Raw genomic sequence first — 17,632 nt, 5'->3', positions numbered from 1 at the left:
CTGTATCAGCTGCATTAACTTTCCATTAACTTTCCATGACTAGAACACATCTTTGATTATTCTGCATTATTCCTTTGTACGAAATAAGGTCATTCTCAGTGTATTTTAGTTTTAACAGAATCAGACTGTCACTGACCATCAGCTTTTGCATGCATAGACTCTCTCCTTCCTGGCACAGCATTAGGCCCACATCCACAAAAGGATTAGATGCCTTAAGTGGGACTTAAGTGGGATTTAGGCTTTGAAAGCCCAAACTGAGATCCTCAATATCCCCACTGAACTGCCATCTAACCTTAGTAGTTGCCTAACCTATGTGAGTGCCTACGTTTTCAATATCCAGCTTTCCCAGGTGGCCAAAGAGCTGCTTTGGATATTCTCAAGCACTTCCATCCTGACAAGGTCAAGCTTCTCTGCTCCCGTCTTTCCCCCCACATCCCAACAGACTTTAGAAAGCACGAGCTCCTCTTGTAAAGTGGGTTTCTGTGTGATGTATCTCACTTCCTCCAGCTGTGCCCTTCACGGAAAGAACCTTCCAGGAGGTTTCTTTCAGGAGCAGCCTGGGAACCTCAAAAAAGATACCAAAACAAAGAAATCTGGGTATCACTGCTTAAACACGTAGGTCCTAGAGAAGAAGTGGGATTTCAGATGGGTACGGCCTGTTCTGTCTGTGCAGTGGCCGCTTGTGAATTTGCTGGTACTGCACAAGACGCAGGAGTGTAACACATGTAGAGCACCTGAAAATTGGGTACTGGGATGCAAAATTATTGCTCCTAGAGGTTTTCTCGGAGGGCAGTTTTGGAAAGAAGCACTTTAAGGGGGAAGAATTTTCATCTTCAAGTAGTCACTTAAGGTTTCACCTGACTCTGTGATATAGGGCAGATGTTTTGGTTTCTTTTGACTTATTGGAGTGTTCTGTGTGCACACCCAGAAACAATCATCACATTTGTAGGGCTGCAGCCTCGAACATTTCTGGAGCTGTGGCTGGATTGATAGCTGTCTTGCTCTGTGGAGGCCAGAGCAAATAATGTCTTGTTAGTAGCTGAATAAGTGGTCCTGTGCCATCACTTATTTCTCAGCTGTACTCGTGACATTTTGTGTGTTCTCAGCCATGTCTGTTGTTTGTTTAAATCCTGCTCAGTTCCTTGATTTATCAGTTTTCTGTAGACTTTTGTTCGAGTAGTCCAGGATGCTATCTTATTTCAAATAGATGCATCCTTATCAGCAAATAGTCTTTCATCAATAACTTTAACCCTTTCACGTAACTCTGCATCTGTTCACTTTGACCTTCTCTTTTTAAAATACTGGAATTTCTATGGGGGCAGTATTTAGGCGTTCTGTTAGAATTCCACTTGAGTAAGTTGTACAGGCATTTGCCCATACCTTTTGTCCACATTAACAGATAAAACCATTTCCTTTTCCCCTTAAAGAGAAAACTTTTTCTCAGAGAATTTCTAGTTTCCTATTTTGTCAAAGATGGCTAAAATATGTGCAACCTTAGTATTATTTATTGCTACTTTTGATATGTATACATGATCTTAAGGTCCTTTCCAACCTTAAACCTTCTATGATTATATGTGTACATTCCTGAGAACAATCCAGAATGTAAAACACATTTGTATAGCTTAGAAACTATGCAAATACAAAATAAAATACACTCTCTGAAAATTTAGACACTGCAATCGTAAAAAGCCTATATATAATGTATAAACTTAACATGTAATACCAAGTACTATGTGTATTCCTTCCAAAACCTAGTAGTGTTATACTGACATAGCTAAAATTTGTAGGACCGTCTATGATAATGACATCTTAATAGCCAAGAATATTATTCATGTATTTTAAAAACTGATATAGGGAGATCTGTTATTTTAATGGAGAGTTTATGTTATAAATTAACCCGTAACTTTCAGTCCACTAACTTGTGTTTTCAGAATAGCATGCTTGAATTATTACACATTTATTTTGGCATTTTAATATAAACAAGCATTGGCTCCTAAGCGCATCTTTCATCATTTTATTTGTTCTTTTGTATTACGTAATCTCTCTTTGGCATTTTAAGGACAAACAGTTACATGGAAATTGTGAGGGGCAGGCTTGTGAGTGTTCCCATCTTGCTGTATTATGCCTTTTACTGCAGAAGATCTGCGCCTGCACTTCCATGAGGACGTTATACAGAGAGATAAAACCAAGCACAAATTAGGTATAGCACAGTAAAGTGATGTAAAGAAACCTATTGCTGGCCACTTGCAAAAGGGAACTGGTATTGTGAGTGTTGAATCATTCAAACATAATGGACTATGACTATTGTATGACTATCGTGTGGAACCAATTTGAGGTATAGGAAGTTCAGCAAATATTGTGCCTTGGTGGTTGCCAGATCACTTGCGTGCTTGCTAAATCCTATATACAGCGCTTCCGTTTGCTGGGTTACTCACTGAGCTTTTAATAGTCAACTTAATTTTAGTTAAGGTTCAGTTTAGTAACTCTTGCAATTAGTGGAAAATATTGCCAGTGTTCATCTGGTAAAGCCATATTACATAGGACATGCACACACATGGTACATGCAGAAGTAAAAGAGATCGATTCTGATGGATTTCATCATGACTCACTTTTAAGGATAAATTACAGAACCTTTTAATTACTGGGGAGTAATCTTGCAGAAAATTGAATCTGGAGTTTACTCATAGGAAGAAGTTTGGTCTCTCTTGCTTCCTGGTACCAACAGTGGCTCCATGCACTGGAGTCCCTGTCAGGCTGTGGGCTTCACATCATTGATGGTGACATGCTGCTTCTGAGGTGGGATTAGAGCTGTCGTAAAAGCAAGAGGTCTTAATTTTGGGGAAAACTTCTGAGCCTCATCCTGCTGCTTTGCTTTGTCTCTCTGCAAGCAGCTGAGGAACAGGGGGTAAGTCTGCTGCTTGCTTCTTTTAAGGCATTTTTATGGGTTGTTTTATGGGTACAGGTAAAGGACTACAGCTGAGATTTTTTTTTTTGTCCTCATATAAAATGGAGGTATGACTTCAGCCAGCCAGATAGCGTCCTGCAGAATGAAATAGTGGGGGCAATAACCACAACTAAAGATTAACTTAAAAATAAAGGCAAAGGTACAATAAGCAAATGCAGTGAGAGGGTGTTTTTTCTGTTTTTTCCCAAGTAGCTGATGTTGCTGGAAATCGTTGGCCTGTATGTTTCCACAGACCAGACTACAAGGACGGTTAGAGCAGTGTCTTGGCCTGTTAATAGTGCTCATATCTGAACTAGGATTTCTCAGACCTATAAATACCCAAAGCACAGGGGTCTCTGACAAAATACGTAGAAATTGTATAATAGAGGAGGCACAAGGGCATGTACATCTTTATCATGATTGTGTCCCTTGCTCAGGAGTAAATGCTGGTTACCTCTGTGTGGAGTGAAATTCAGGAGTACATGTGCTTATCCCATCCATTGGGCTACAAGTTGCTGTCTTGAAACTGTCTTTGTGTGTGCAGGGTCTTATCCTGGTTAAAAATACACTGATTTAAGTAAAGGTAATAATATCTTTTTTTCATAGCAACCTAATGTAGAAAAGGTGAGATTAGTGATAGAGATAGACCCCTCCTGAGCTGGCCAAAGAACAGACAGCAGAGAACTCTGATCTATAGGAGTATGTAGGTAAGTGAGGATCTTTGCATATGAAATCATTCTCCAGCTGTATGGAAAAGCATACAGGATAAAGCCTTGGCCTTGTTGAGATCAGTGGGAATCAGTCTTGTTATCATTGTAGATTCTGTATATTCCTGCAGTGCTCTTCTCAATGGTGACAGAAACCCCAGCACAGACTTGAGCAGAATCCTCAGCATCATGTTAGGTTTGAGCTTTGCAGGGAAGATATCACTGCTATTAACATTATGGAATAAAAAACAATACTGCCAAAGACAGCGGTTTAAAGTTTTTGATTTTGTGTTTTGACCCTGTTCTTTTGAGTGATGCCAATATGGTAAATTAAATATCAGTGGGGCTTTTCTGCAAAGCAGGGCAAGAATGGTTTTTTCCTCAGTTTTTTCAGTTACAGGATCAAGATTTTGGATGCTTATTATAAAACGCCTTGGAAAAGAAAAAATTGCAATACCTATGTTGTAGGAATATTTGTTTATAAAGTATGTGAACTACTTTACAAAAAGGAGCCATAAGGATTATGCTGATTATTCTGGTGTGACAGAAGTCTGTATTTAGGTTTCTATTAGTCTCCTTTATTTATAATAAAATCTTTGACTATCATTTCTGAGATGTGCCACTATCGGTAACGATGTGATAATGAGGACAGAGGATAGGTCATGAGTCTGCAAATATGTGTGAGGAGATGGGGAGCTTAACCTACTAGGTGAAAGAAAGGTTAGTGTAGCAACTGCAGGAACACTTCAAAGCATGCACCTAGTTTGCTGCACTAACTTAATTATCCCTGCTATAGATATGTTTGACAAACATATCTATAGCCCAGCTACTGTTACTTCTCAGTGGGAAATAGCAGGAGGCTTCTGTTTGGATGCCAGTTGACCAAATCCTTCCCTCTGCTTCCTTGCATTACTGTTTTCAAGGACTTTCCCTGCCTCTGCTCATTTGAACAGAAGCTTACCCCTTTCTTTTTGATGGTGGAATATATTGTAAGATGGGGAATGATGCAGCCTGATGGAATGGGTGTAAAGTGATTTTTTTAAGCAAGTCTAATGAGAATTTAATCCTATTTTAGTCAAATACTGCCTGACCTGACCAAAAATATGCTTTTATCACTCATGCTGAATCAACCGTATGCTGGTGTCAGCACTATTTCTCAGCAAGCATCTTGCATTCTCCGTGTAATAGTACAGGGTGTTTTTGAGCATCCCAGTGTTGTTGACTTTCTCCACAAACAGTGTGATCTGAAATGTAAAGAAGCAGGATTACCCTAGCACTTCCCATTGCACAGAAATGCAAGCCAGTGCCCTGTTCTTTGACACTAAACTGTTAGCAAGCTGTGGGCTTTAATAGGCAAAGACCATGGGGAACTTCTGAGGTTTTTAGTCTTTCTGCTGCTGTAAAGTTTGTTTCACACAGAAGTACAGTTTTTATAGGTGGTCATTTTCATTCCTGTCCCTGGAATCTGGCTGGCAGACTGGGAGTGCAGAGCAGGCAAACTCAGGATGTTTATACATACATGAAAATAGAATGAAACAAAAAGAAGCTAATTTGGGTGAACACAGAGGAGACCTGGTTTAGGGCCACTCTTAAACCTGGTTTAGGTGGCCTGTGGTGAAAATCTTTAGCTTAAAAAGATGCTGTTTGTGTCTTCTTTGAGACGAGTTTATGCAAATTCACTCATGAGCCAGCAGTTCTAGCTGCAGAAAATGAAGATAAAATTTTGGTAGGTTTTTCCCTTTTTGTTCTAACTAATACTATTTTCATTGCAAGCCTTAAAAACCAGAAAGCTTTGACATGTTCTTTTTCATACACAGTTTATATTAGCTACCTTCCTTCTTCAGAAGCCCATAGGTATTGATGTATGCTAAATATTCCTTGTTTAATATGAACTTAAAAATCAGAGATGTGGTTTCACAGGTGTAACGGTGGTATTTACGTGCATCTCTTGAGGTGTTACTGGGGATTCTCATTGTGGTAGTAAGGATTGAAACTTGTTTGTTGAAAGGGTAGTTTTGTGATTTGAGAATGCAGGCGAGCACCAGTGTGTTTTATTGATTCGCTTTGCTCTCCAGACTGATTTTGACAGGTCACACTGAAAGTAACACTTTGAGTTTTCCAAATATGTATTTGTTCCATGTTGGCCATTTGAATTTTGTTATGAAACTCTACTTCTGTAATAATTTCTGCAAGCTTATCTCTTTTGGAGCAAAGTATTGGCTTTTTTCTATTTCTATCAAACTCATGGTTTTCTTTTTGTTTCCTCTGTCATCATAATTTTAATTTGTCTTAATCTTTAAAGCTATTTTTTTCCTTTATAAATGGAAAAGAATAAGGTTTTTGAGAAGAGGCATTTAAGTTTGATTACTGTCCGTTTTCCTACTATAATGGAAAGAAGGATTGCATCTTCCCTGAAGTATTACTCCTCCATATAGTAGTAGCATAGGTGCATTGTAAGCTATTAGTTTGAAATACAGAGTGTTTGAAACAAGGTATTAAGAGCAATCAGTGTATAGAAAACTAAAAAATAAAACATTTCTTTGATGCACATATTCATCTTCCCATGTCAACTATAAGAGAAGTGTGCTCATACCTAGAGGTAGTGATGTTGTGTAATGGAAAGAGCAAATGCCTGTGAGTCAGGGGGTGTGTTGCACTCTGGCTCTTCCCCAGCCTGCACACCTTTGTGAAATATGTTGAGATTTCTGGATAAAAGCACCATAAATGAGCTAAGTGTTGTTTAAGCCTGCTTAGTTAGACAGTATTCTTTAGTCTGCATTAATTCTGGTTTGTGTGTTACATGAATAGAGTGTGAAACTGCTAGGAGAGACTTTTGTTCTTGCACACTGACTCTTTCTTTTGACCCCTTTTTTTTTTCCTGGTGGTAAAGCATATAGTAGCTGCTGGTGCAAGAAGGAGGCACATAAATAGCAAACATACTGAACTCTGAACGACGGGTAGTTTTTTCTACTGGAAGAGCAGTGATCCTCTTGCTGTGTTACTGTGGGGAGATGACAGGTATATACTGTCCCATGATTGCTCATGTAGCTGGTACTTCTTCTGTGTCTTGCAGTGTGTCTGTTCTGCTCAAAGGCCACTCTGTCCTCTTGTAACAGGGGCAGGAGATTTCAAAGGTAGCTTCAGAGCCCTGTCGGTGGCACAACTGTACTTATGGCTTTATTAGTATATGTGCCACTCAAAAATATAACCTCTAGGGCAGGACTTCTAAACTGCCACCATCGCAAAAGGATCTTTCCCACTGGACAGTGTAATGGCTGCAACAGACCCCTCTTTTCCACGGGACCATGCACGCAAGACCTGTAGAGCAGTTCAAGCAGCACGTGGTGCCCAAATACTTGTTTTGTCCTTTCCTCTGGGATGAGGGCAGCAGGCTGGGTTTTTCCATATCGGTGTGTAACAGCTCATTTAGTACATGAAACATGCAATGTAGTAGGAGAACCTTGCTCTGAAAGAGCAAGTACCTGCAAGTGATGGTTGCCAGTCTGGAAAAATTGTATGTATCTTATTAAAGGGAGTCCATGAGCTGCAAGTAGATGGGTGTTGGGAAGAGCAGTCTGGGGAACTGTCACTATATGCCTGTTTGCCACTGTCCTGAGCAAACCTGTAAGTGTAAGTGGCCCTTTGGTTTCACCTGCTGCAGCCATTCTCCTAGATACAGCAGAACACATCGTGGATATGTTTGTGTGTGCGTGTGGATAGCTGAATGGACGTTCACTGTGGAATTTATAGCAGTGGGGACGCTAACTACATCTCTTCATAATCCCTTTTCTGTCACTTTGTCTTAGTGGATTTTTTCTAACAGTGTATGAAAACTTCACGCTTGAGAGCCAGGTAAATTCAACAAGCTTATTTCTGTCTTGTTGCTCTTTGGGTATTTTCTGTACTGAGAACTTGAACTCCTGAAATTCTAGCCCTGTATTTACAGTTCAGCATGTATGCTCATCAGGATGCCATGGGAGTTGTTTATTATTATTATTATTATTATTATTATTATTATTACTGTTTAGTTTACTTCTTGGCTAGTCCGCAGATGTAAAAATAAGGCCATGCTTTGACAAAAAAGAGATAACCTAAACCTGATGTTAAATAGCCTCCTGTTGCATCAGAAATGGAGACTGGACCCTTGTAGTTTTAATATCTCACAGAAGGGGGATGACACTTCCTTTCCATGTGGAACGTGTCACCTTTGTGAATGGCAGAATAGGATGTTATCCTGTGACATGGTGATTTCACATGCTCATTTCTAATGGACTGTCCCACCTCTGAAGTTAGTTAAAACCCATAATTGTCTCCAAAATATTCTTGTCTAGGGTTTTACAAAATCTGTAAAGGCTTGATTCATGATGGATATTTTTTATCAAGCACCTGCTTTCTTTGCCTAGCTCAGTTATGCAGCAAGGTTGTTTTTACACTACTAAGAAGTGAGCAATATATTCCATATGCCACCAAGCTTTGTAAAGAATCCTGCTGATGACAATTTCACAGCTGCTGAGAAATAGGCCAGGCTTTCCCTATAAAGCGTCACTAAAGAACAGAATATCTAATTCCATTGGGATTGGCCATTGAGTCCTCCATCCTCCCCAACTTCTTCCCTCCTGAAGGAAAATGCTAGCACTTCCAAACTATGTAATAACAGATGGTGGCAGAAACCAATTTCTACTGCAAAGCCATTTGGTCAGGAAGTATCAAAAACTCTTTTGGAATTGTGAAAATGAATTCTTGGCTGCGGGACTAGTGAAAGCCTACTGGAAATGAGACACTGAAGCAACTGCTTTACAAACCCAAGGACCTGCTTGGCCCTGAAAGAAATGGCTTTGATCAATCAGTTTAAAAATTAAAAAACAAATAAATGAAAATCTTGTACTTCTGGACTCCAGAAGTATTCTGTGTAATATGGGTGTTAGGAGAATTAAGTTCTTAATATCTGAACACTGATTGCTTGACCAACTACCAAGAAAGCAGCCTTCAAAATATGCAGAATGACCTCCAGCTGAGACAAGCTTAATATAGGTCCTCCTGGCCTAGTCAGGTGGAACCTTCCCTTTTGGCTCAGCCCATTTGCTGCCAACAGACCATGAAAGTCCCAGGGCTCTGGTAGCATACAGGGACACAAAATTAATGCAGGAACAGCACAGGCCGCTCTACTGATGGGTTATGTCTAGTAAGTTGTGTGTGTCTGTGAGTTGCTGGACACAGTAGGTTCCTTTGGTGATTTCTGTAGCTGACAAAATGTGCCTCTTCAGAAAGCACTTTGAGAAACAGAATTCCTTTTCAGAAGTGCACCATAGTTGTCTGTGTGTGCCATAACTCTCTGAAATAAGCAGCAACATGTTTTTCCCTTCAGCGTTTTTGTTGCGAGTCTTTGCTGTTCATATCAGGGCCATACATTGGAAATGGTTCGAGAGAACTTCCTGTTGATGTGGGACATAAATGGTACTTAGCAAACCATCTTGTTTCATCTATTCTGTTAGAAATGTATACCAAATTATACGGTAATGTCATGTCACCAGAAACATGGAGCAGATGGAAGTATCTCTTCACATATTGACTCATCTTACTCTGATGAAATGAATTTGTTTCTCTCCTTCTGTCAAGCCTGCTAGCCTCTGGCAAAGAATGCAACCCTCAGCGAGGAGAACTTCACCAATAATGTTCAAGTGACCATCTGATTTAAATAGCTGGTACCCTCCTAATTTCTGTTTGCTGTAAGTGGCATTTGACTTGATGAGAGCAGTTTTTGGGTTGAAAACATGTGAAACTGAAGTCAAAAGGGAGTCAGTGTAATCATTAACTGACTCACCTTCTGGATGTGACAAGTAATGAAGCAGTCTAAACATGCCTGGAGCTTTCTTTGGGACAATACCCACAGGGGAAACCCTCTCACGCTCAAGTGAAGCGTTATCAAATGGGCCCTCTATTTGCCCCAGATGCCAGCTCTTTTCTGCCTTGTCTCTAACCATCTGAGGACATAAAACCACTGATCTCAGCATCCTAGCCAACATTTGCATCTCAGGGGCTTGAGTACAGGATAGTAAAATCCCAAACACAGCTTTTTTTACAGAAAAATGCATATATTTTGTGTCTTCTTTTCCTCACTATCCCACTCCCACAACCAGGGGAACGCTTTATCTGCCCGCACTGGGATTTTCACGTTTGGAAACCTCTTTAACCAGCATTTGGCTCTTTCCACTTTCTTACTTTGATTTGGATGACTGCCTGAAGCACCTGCTAATAGCCTGAAGCGTTCAAGCCGAAATTTGCAGTTTGTGTCCCATACGTGCTCAGACTGTTCGCTACCTGCCTTCTGGAGCACCTGCCACATGGTTTGGGCTTCAGAGCCTGTTCTCTACCCGCTGACACAGCACTCCCCTCCTCTCCGTAGCCCCTGCTTCAGCTTTGCCTGGGCCTTCAAGGTAATATGGAAATTGTCCTGCTTGTTCTAATGTTTGAGTGAAGAATGGGGGTTTCCCCCTGTACATAGGAACAAAGGTGATGCAAAGGTAAACAGGTCATTTTGGTCATTCTAAGAGCTTCCCCTTGGCATCCACAAGCAGACTTTTTTATTTTTTTAGAACAGGTATATATATATTTTATGTATATGTATATAATCTATATTATATATATTTTTTATATATATATAATAAATATATATTTTATAGAGGAATTGTGAAAGCTTGCTGAAATCAGCTTGTAGGTCAGTGGTGGTAATAAGCCAAATGGCAGTTTGGTGTTCAGCATTGCTACTTTACAGAGAAGGGCCAAAAGAGACCCAAGGAATGCTCTTCCCTTTCTCCTGCTCCTCTGCTTTTTGAGGATCTTTTGTACGCTTTCCCATGGGATTGCTTTTGATGTGTAAACATAGGAAAGGCTGTTCGAATTAGCTCTAGAGGCTGTATTTTGTGAGAGAATCCTCTTCCCTGGGAAGGGGCAATCCTAATTGAAAGATTTCAGTGGTAACAACTTCTAGCAGGGAATTTTCTTCTCATTCTGTCTTGGGAAGCATTAGCTTTTCCCAGAGTGTTGGTCTGTGCTGGGGGCATCATTTACATGGACCTTCACTTTCCAAAAAGGTGTTTTCTCTGTTAGAAGGATGCTGTTACCAGCTACAGAAGAAGCCCAAGTATTGGCTTCCTACCGGGAGATTTATGCCTACATTACCTGCTGGATCCTCCTCTTTCCCAATGAGCCATATTTCTTAATACAGCCACACTGTGCCTTCCACCAGCCTTCCATATTAGTGCCATGCAGAGTTTTCCCTGGGAAGCATAGCATATGCCTGGGCAGTAAACTGGGTCTTGGTGCACCAGTGACCATCTTGCAGAACTGGGCAGGACAAGGGCTGTTTTCTTCCTCCTCACTTTCGTTTGGTTGCCTCAAAATAACCCTAATTAATTTTGTGGAGAGTTTAGGGTGTTCCCATGATGGGATTGCTCTTTGTGCAGATCTCTTGCATACTATATTTAGGTATGGTTTTTGGAACACCATGTGACCCGAATCAGATAACTTCTGAACTAGTAATCATGTCTTTCACACTGAGTCCCTCCGTGGCTTTGGGGCATTTTACAGTTGTTTTCTTACATACAGAATGATAACAGATATACTTACCTGCCTTGTAAAAGCTGCTGCCAGGGTTAACAAATATTTGCTGTATTGGATTAAGCCAAGTTTCATTTTGTTATTTCTACTGTAGTCTTAATTTTATTGTTTCTTAGATACTTTAGAAAATGATTCTTTTGCCATCTTATTTTTTACAAATTGATTAGCTGTTTTACCATTTTAAAAGAAAGAAACAAGTTTCCTCTATTTCTAAATGAAAATAAGGCAGAGAGAAAAAACATAAATCCCCTCATTTCCTGCCCCACACAAACTTTCTTCCTTTGTTTACTATTTGGTCTGTTAATGTAAATGAAAAGCCCAAAATGTTAACCTGAACTGTTTCCCCTTGCACTAGCTATGTCCCTCTTTATAACAGGGGAAGTTAGTTACCTGCCTGTTTTCTTCCTGATTCCTTAAGTTATGCAGCCTGACTTGTATCCTGTCATCATCCACTGCTCAAGGCCACTCAAGCCCTGGAGGAATCTGAGCTCCCTTTGGCTCTGCATCCGGCATGGTTGGTGTTTGGAACCTGTCATCCAGTTCAAGGCATCATCTTTTTGTTGCTCATGTCATAGTTGCTGCTTTCTATGTCTTGGTAACTTCTTGCAGGGAACTGTGGTGCTGGCAATTCTTTTGGCTTCACCTTATTTTGCCCTGACCCCTTAAAGGCCTTTATATAAGCAACTGGATCAAAAGGTCGTTTTGGCCTTCAGTAGTTGGAAAGACCTTGGTTTGGCTAAGTAGTTAGATTAAGAACAGGAGAAATTATAGGACTACTTCTCACTCTTTAGGGAGTAGTTGAGAGAAAGGAAGAGAATCCATCCTTATTGCAGATCAAATTTATTAAGTCTAATTATAAATAGTAGCTTTTCCCCCTTTTTTCTTTTTTAATTTCTTCAGAATTAAATCCTTTACCCAAGAGCTCTTTATTGTCCTCCAACAATAGCACCGAAAAGCAAACTAACACATACAACTAAAACCAGCTTTGAGAAAAAGGCAGATAATGAAATATCAGCCAAAGACTCTGCAATATGTGTGTGTCAGAGGGAAAAACAACCAACATTCCTCTCTTTGAATCTCTGCAATGTAACTGCAGCAGGCGAGTTGGGGAAAATTTGTTTGAAGATGTATTACGTTCCACGATCAAATGGAAAAACTGGCACCTGTCATCATATTTAGCAAACAGCTGGGCAGCATGGCCAAGTGCCATAGGCTCTTTTCACATGGCCTTTATGCTGGAACCATCCAAGCTCCATTCTCAGCAACTGGAGAAACCCTGTGCCTTTAAATGGTTACAGAAACATCTACTTAGGGGCCAGCTCTTATTGCAGCAAAGCCTGCTTCTGATGCTTCTAATTAGCAGTTAATGGATTATACTTTACTTTTATAACCAACCCAGCAGGCACTCTTCTGTAGTATTTTTCAGCTATTTTTGATAGGAGATATATGCATTTGCGCTGCTCTTCATGCTTTCATTTTGAGCATGCAGAAAATATTAGAAATAAATGACTATCTGGTATTATTTTAGCACTCAAATGCTTAGTTTAATTCCAATTAAGCATTTCCTAAATGTATTTTCTTTCATCTAATATCTTAGAAAAACTGTAATGGGTTAATTGACCTATCTGGTCGGATGTGATGCAGAATCTCCTAAATACATATGTACTGTTAATTAAAAGACTTATGTAAAAAAACATGGATTTATATAAAAAAAATTAAAAAAATAATAGTTACAAACACAGCTCCAATTTATATTCTTTTAGGAAAAAATGTTTTTCCAGCTGAACACAGTACAGGTACATGTAGAAGCGTAGATGCTTCAGAAGTTAGGAGTGCTTATGGAAGCTAATGATTTTTATACTTACTTTGAATTAAAATAGCAATGAGATTAGTGGCATTCAAGATTTGCAATGCTATATATGTACGTGTGCACATATGTGCACACATCGCATACATACTCCGACATATATACTAAGCTGTGCATGTGCACATGTATCTACGTTTAATAAAGAAATACATTTGCATAGGTTCTAAATGGAGGATTATACTATTCCCCCTACCCTCAGGGAATGTATTTTGGTGCCAGTTTCTAACAGGAAAGCTGGCTCACTGGACTGCCTTTGAACCTGGTCTCTTCACTCAGGCCATGCTTCCAGTAGGACAAGGTTTAACATTGGTTAGGCTGGAACAGGAGAGGGAGCTCTCACTGCACCAGCCAGGAATGGGAAGGACGGGGTACTCAAGCCAAGGAAAAGAGGGGGAAGAGGTACCCAAGGCAATGAATAGAGGGGGAGTGACCACCAGCTGCAGGCAAGATGTGCCCTTAGTCTGCTCCCACTTACTGTGGTCCCTCCACCAAAGAGAAAAACTGGACGCCTCCATCCCTTACATTAATACAGGCACACAAAAAAGGGTTTGGCTCAACTAATAAGCAATTCCAGGTTATATCCATGGCTTGCAGCAAAGGAAGTGCCACCTGCAAGGCTCTCGGTTTAAAAGCACGTTTGTATTCTCATCCTGATGCTGCACCACACTTTCTAGCTACAAGATAGGCACTGAACTTGTACTGTGATGTTTGTTGAAGGGAATGAGTTCCAAAATGCTATCCAGAAAAAATATGGAAACTGCTATTTTATTTTTTACACAGCAAATATGAAAAAGGAAAGGAAGAGAAGAAAAAGGAGGGGTTGGATAGTGGTTGTTAAACATCTTCCTCAGGGTGATGGGACAAGCACAGCTTACTTTCTGTCCTGGTTTTTGAGGAGGATGGGTTTGGGCTTTTCTTCTGTCATATAGCATCCCAATGGAGAAGGAGGAGGCCAGCTCTGCAGGGGCCAAAGAGCTGGTGTTTGCCTACCCCTCACAGCCCTACCTGTGCTACAGGCCTAGTCCCTCCTTGTTCCTGAAGCAGGTTCTCACTGTTTAATCCGTTTCCCCTCTAGCTTTTTCAGGACAGTGCAGCAAGAGTTGCTGGAAGAGTCAAGCCTCTCTGAAATTATTTCATGTTTGCTCACTTGTAGTCAGCCAAAGCCATTCTGATGTGCTATTATATTTCCCTTAAGAAATAATGTGAAGATCAAGAGATTACAGTGTTAACCCCCTTTCCCCCACCCCTGCCATAAAGAGCTCCATCTCCCCCTGAGTCCGGTAAAAGTTCTGCTTTCTCCCAAAGCTTCTGCAGAGGTAAAGTCCATTTCTTTTGCCTGTACTATCCCCTCATAGTGCATTATAAATGCAATCTGGGGTTACAAAGACAGGATTAGCTTCCCTCCACCCTTTGTCTGAGGTATCAGTCAACGTAGCTCCTTAGAGCTACGTTTCTGGCCTCCACACCATAGTGATGAAGGCAAGACTGAGACACCACCAATTCTGTGACAGCGTCCCAAGATCTGCATCAGTCAGAGTTCTGGGAGGGCTTCTGCCTTCCCCTGTTTTATCCCCAGCAGTTTGTGCCAGGGCAGGATAAACCAAGCTTTACAGTAGGTAAGGTTAGCAGGGAGAACTTCATCCAGAAGAGGAAGGGTCCTTCAAATAGAGTTTGGTTTGTGTTCCTAGGAGGTTGGCATGGTAAATTCCCCATAAAATCTGAACTTTGGTGTTGGCCACAAAGAAGTTTTGGGAACATTCATATGGTGTCATACTTCTTTTCTAAAAAGAAGTGTTCTGTAACTCATAGTGGAAAGTTTGATGAAGAGCAGAATGCTGCTCTGCACAGAAATTGCGCTCTTGCAACTAAATTAAACGTCACTGGTTGCTCTTATTTAGATGAACCCTTTTGGAAGTTCTTTTTTTAAAGCTAGCGGATTGGACTTCTAATTTTAATTCTTAGGGTTTATAATTAGAAACGTTTCCAAACTTGTTTACAAACACCTGCACTTGACAGCATGTCTGCAATTTTAGAAGGACTCACTTGTTGCTTCCAATGGGAGTTGAGAGAGCGTCTGAGTTCTTTGTGTTTGTACAGTTTCAGGAGACTGGAACAAAATCCATGTTTGTAAAATGAGGTTACAAATACATGATGTTTTGCAAGGGAGTTGTGTGCAGCTCATCAACAAATAGGCCTTATTGACTAATTGCGGGCAATTTCAAAGTCAGGAGGATTGTTAGTGGTCCTTTGAAGCAAGACTCAAACTGGCACCCAAAGGAGAAATTCCAGGGGCTAATTTTAGCATTTTGGTCTCTCAGTTGGAGAAGATGGTTTACAGTTATATATCTCTTCTTCAAATGTATGAAGAAGAAGTCCTTCAGTAGTTACTTAGAAAGAGTTTAAAATGGCTTTTTAATGAATTGTTTTTTTTCATGCAAAGTTAGAAATTAGGTGCTGAATGTACAGTGAAGCAACAGAGCATGGTTCCCCTCCAGCCTGAGTGGGACGTGTGTGTTGCACAAGTCTGTATGCAACTTGTTTGCAGTTGTGTGAATATCGTACTATGTTACTCATTGGTCAAGTATATAATTAACGTTAGAGGTAATTAAATTGCTTTATAAGAAAAAAATCCTTCGGCTCCTCGATATGTTCTTTAAACCTGGTTTTTAGCTGCATCACACAGGTTAAGAATGTGGCTTATCTGTTTCTAGTATAATAGCAAATATTATCCTTGCTAAAAATTGATGCTGCATGGGAGAGTGGCAGGAAGAACTCTCCAAATCTGCTTCAAGGGTATGGCTGAACCAGGGGTAGTCAAAGGAGATTTAAGCAGTAGCGGCATAAGGTGTCCTATTGATTGCTTTATGCTCTTGTTGTTACTAATTACAATGAAAAACTCCAGTTAATTAGACCAGCTGTTTGGCTGTTGTGTCCTCTACTGGGAACCATGGTCAATCGTAGAGAAACTCCAGTATAGGAGAGAATAAGGAGACTGTGGAGCAAAATGGGGTTTCTTTTCTGTTGTTTTGTTGTCCAAAACAGCATAGACCTGGATCCCGATGAGGAATCCGCGTTAATGTCAAAGGACCGTGTCCTCAGAGGTGCTTACTCTCTGTCAGTTTCACTGAGAGTTGATATAAGTGGAATTAGGCGCTACATAACTTTGTGTATGCCTATTCTTTGAAGTTAAACCTGTAGTCCACAGCATTCATCTTGCGTTAGACCCCTCTGCAGAGCAAACAGCATGGGAGGTCCTTCCAAAGCAACTGCTTTTAAGTAAACAAACAGAAAATCAAGTAAAGCTTTTGGAGTCCAATGTACAGGTCTGAAGAATTAGTTTTATCCATCTGCAAAACAGCCTTTCCTCATAGCTGTATTTCCGATTTCCTTTAAGGCGATATGATTTTAACAGGCATTCACTTTCTATGGCAAAGTGGCATTTCTTTCAATTTTACTTTTTAAAAAAGTAGGCTAGCCAAAATGATGGTGTAACTTTGGTAGTCCACAGCATAATTTCTTAGCAAGTATGACTGCAATTAACAAATTGCGTTGCAAACATATTAGGCTGTTACCATGTTTGAAAATCACTTTAAACATAGTTTACAAGCTCTCAGTTTACAGGCTCCCAGTTGGTCAGAGTTAGAAATACCTGACATGTTAGAAATCGCTTATGATTCAAATATGACCATACAAATCAGACTCAAGTGGAATTTAATACCGCTTCTCACTTAACTAGAAACTTCTGTTGTAGTTGGAATTCTGTCTGGAAATAGCACTTTCCGAACTGATGTACAGATGGAAATGTTGCTTTGTTCCATTTTTTTCAGTTCTTGTCTATGTCTGTTTGCTTATGTCAGCTGAGTGCCCACTTTCCTATGTGTTAATATGTAGAAATGTTTCCTAAAAGGTTAGAGGAGGCTGAAAAGCAAGAACCATGCAAAGGCAGAAAGATCCACCTATCCAGCAATGCCTCAGAAACATGCAAAAACCTTTCTGATGTCAGAAGTCTCAGCTGACCGTGAAGTTAGTGGCATGCTTTCTCAGATGTCTGTGATAAGAAAGGAAGACCTCTATGGAATATTTGTAGAGTTATCTCACCTGCATAAGCCTGGCTGGTTCTTTGGTGTGAATCTTTGGGTGGAGTTTATGCTGTATGCATGAAATGATCAGGATAATCTCCCTGGCTTCTATGGCAAAACAGCATGGAAAAATCTCTCTTTTGGTGCATTTAGAGATATTGTCTCCCTCAGAAAGTCGTAATTAAGATAAGTGGAGAAGTTGTGGGAAGAAGGGAAAGGGGCTTCAGAGTTCTGCTTTGGTTCTTCTCACAATAACTCTCACTTCAGGTAAAATTACTACTCCTTCCAAAGAATCCCATGGGTTGATTGAATAGTTTGAGTCACAGCATACATTATATACCAATATGACTGATGAATTGAATCCATATCCAGGTAGCTGGGCATATGAATGTATACTGTATACATATGCCATGAGAGG

General features: G+C 40.2%; 1 protein-coding gene across 21 annotated transcripts in view; it reads left to right on the top strand.

The window, feature by feature from the left end:
- Positions 1–17,632, top strand: part of ESRRG (estrogen related receptor gamma) — a 402,731-nt gene that overhangs the window by 33,567 nt on the left and 351,532 nt on the right. The gene's annotated exons all lie outside the window — the stretch shown is intronic.

The sequence above is a fragment of the Pezoporus occidentalis genome, unplaced genomic scaffold (genome assembly GCF_034315485.1).
Source record: "Pezoporus occidentalis ecotype Australia unplaced genomic scaffold, CSIRO_AGI_Poc_V1 ctg93, whole genome shotgun sequence".
Classification (NCBI taxonomy): Eukaryota; Metazoa; Chordata; class Aves; order Psittaciformes; family Psittacidae; genus Pezoporus; species Pezoporus occidentalis.
This window is presented reverse-complemented; position numbering and strand designations above follow the sequence as displayed.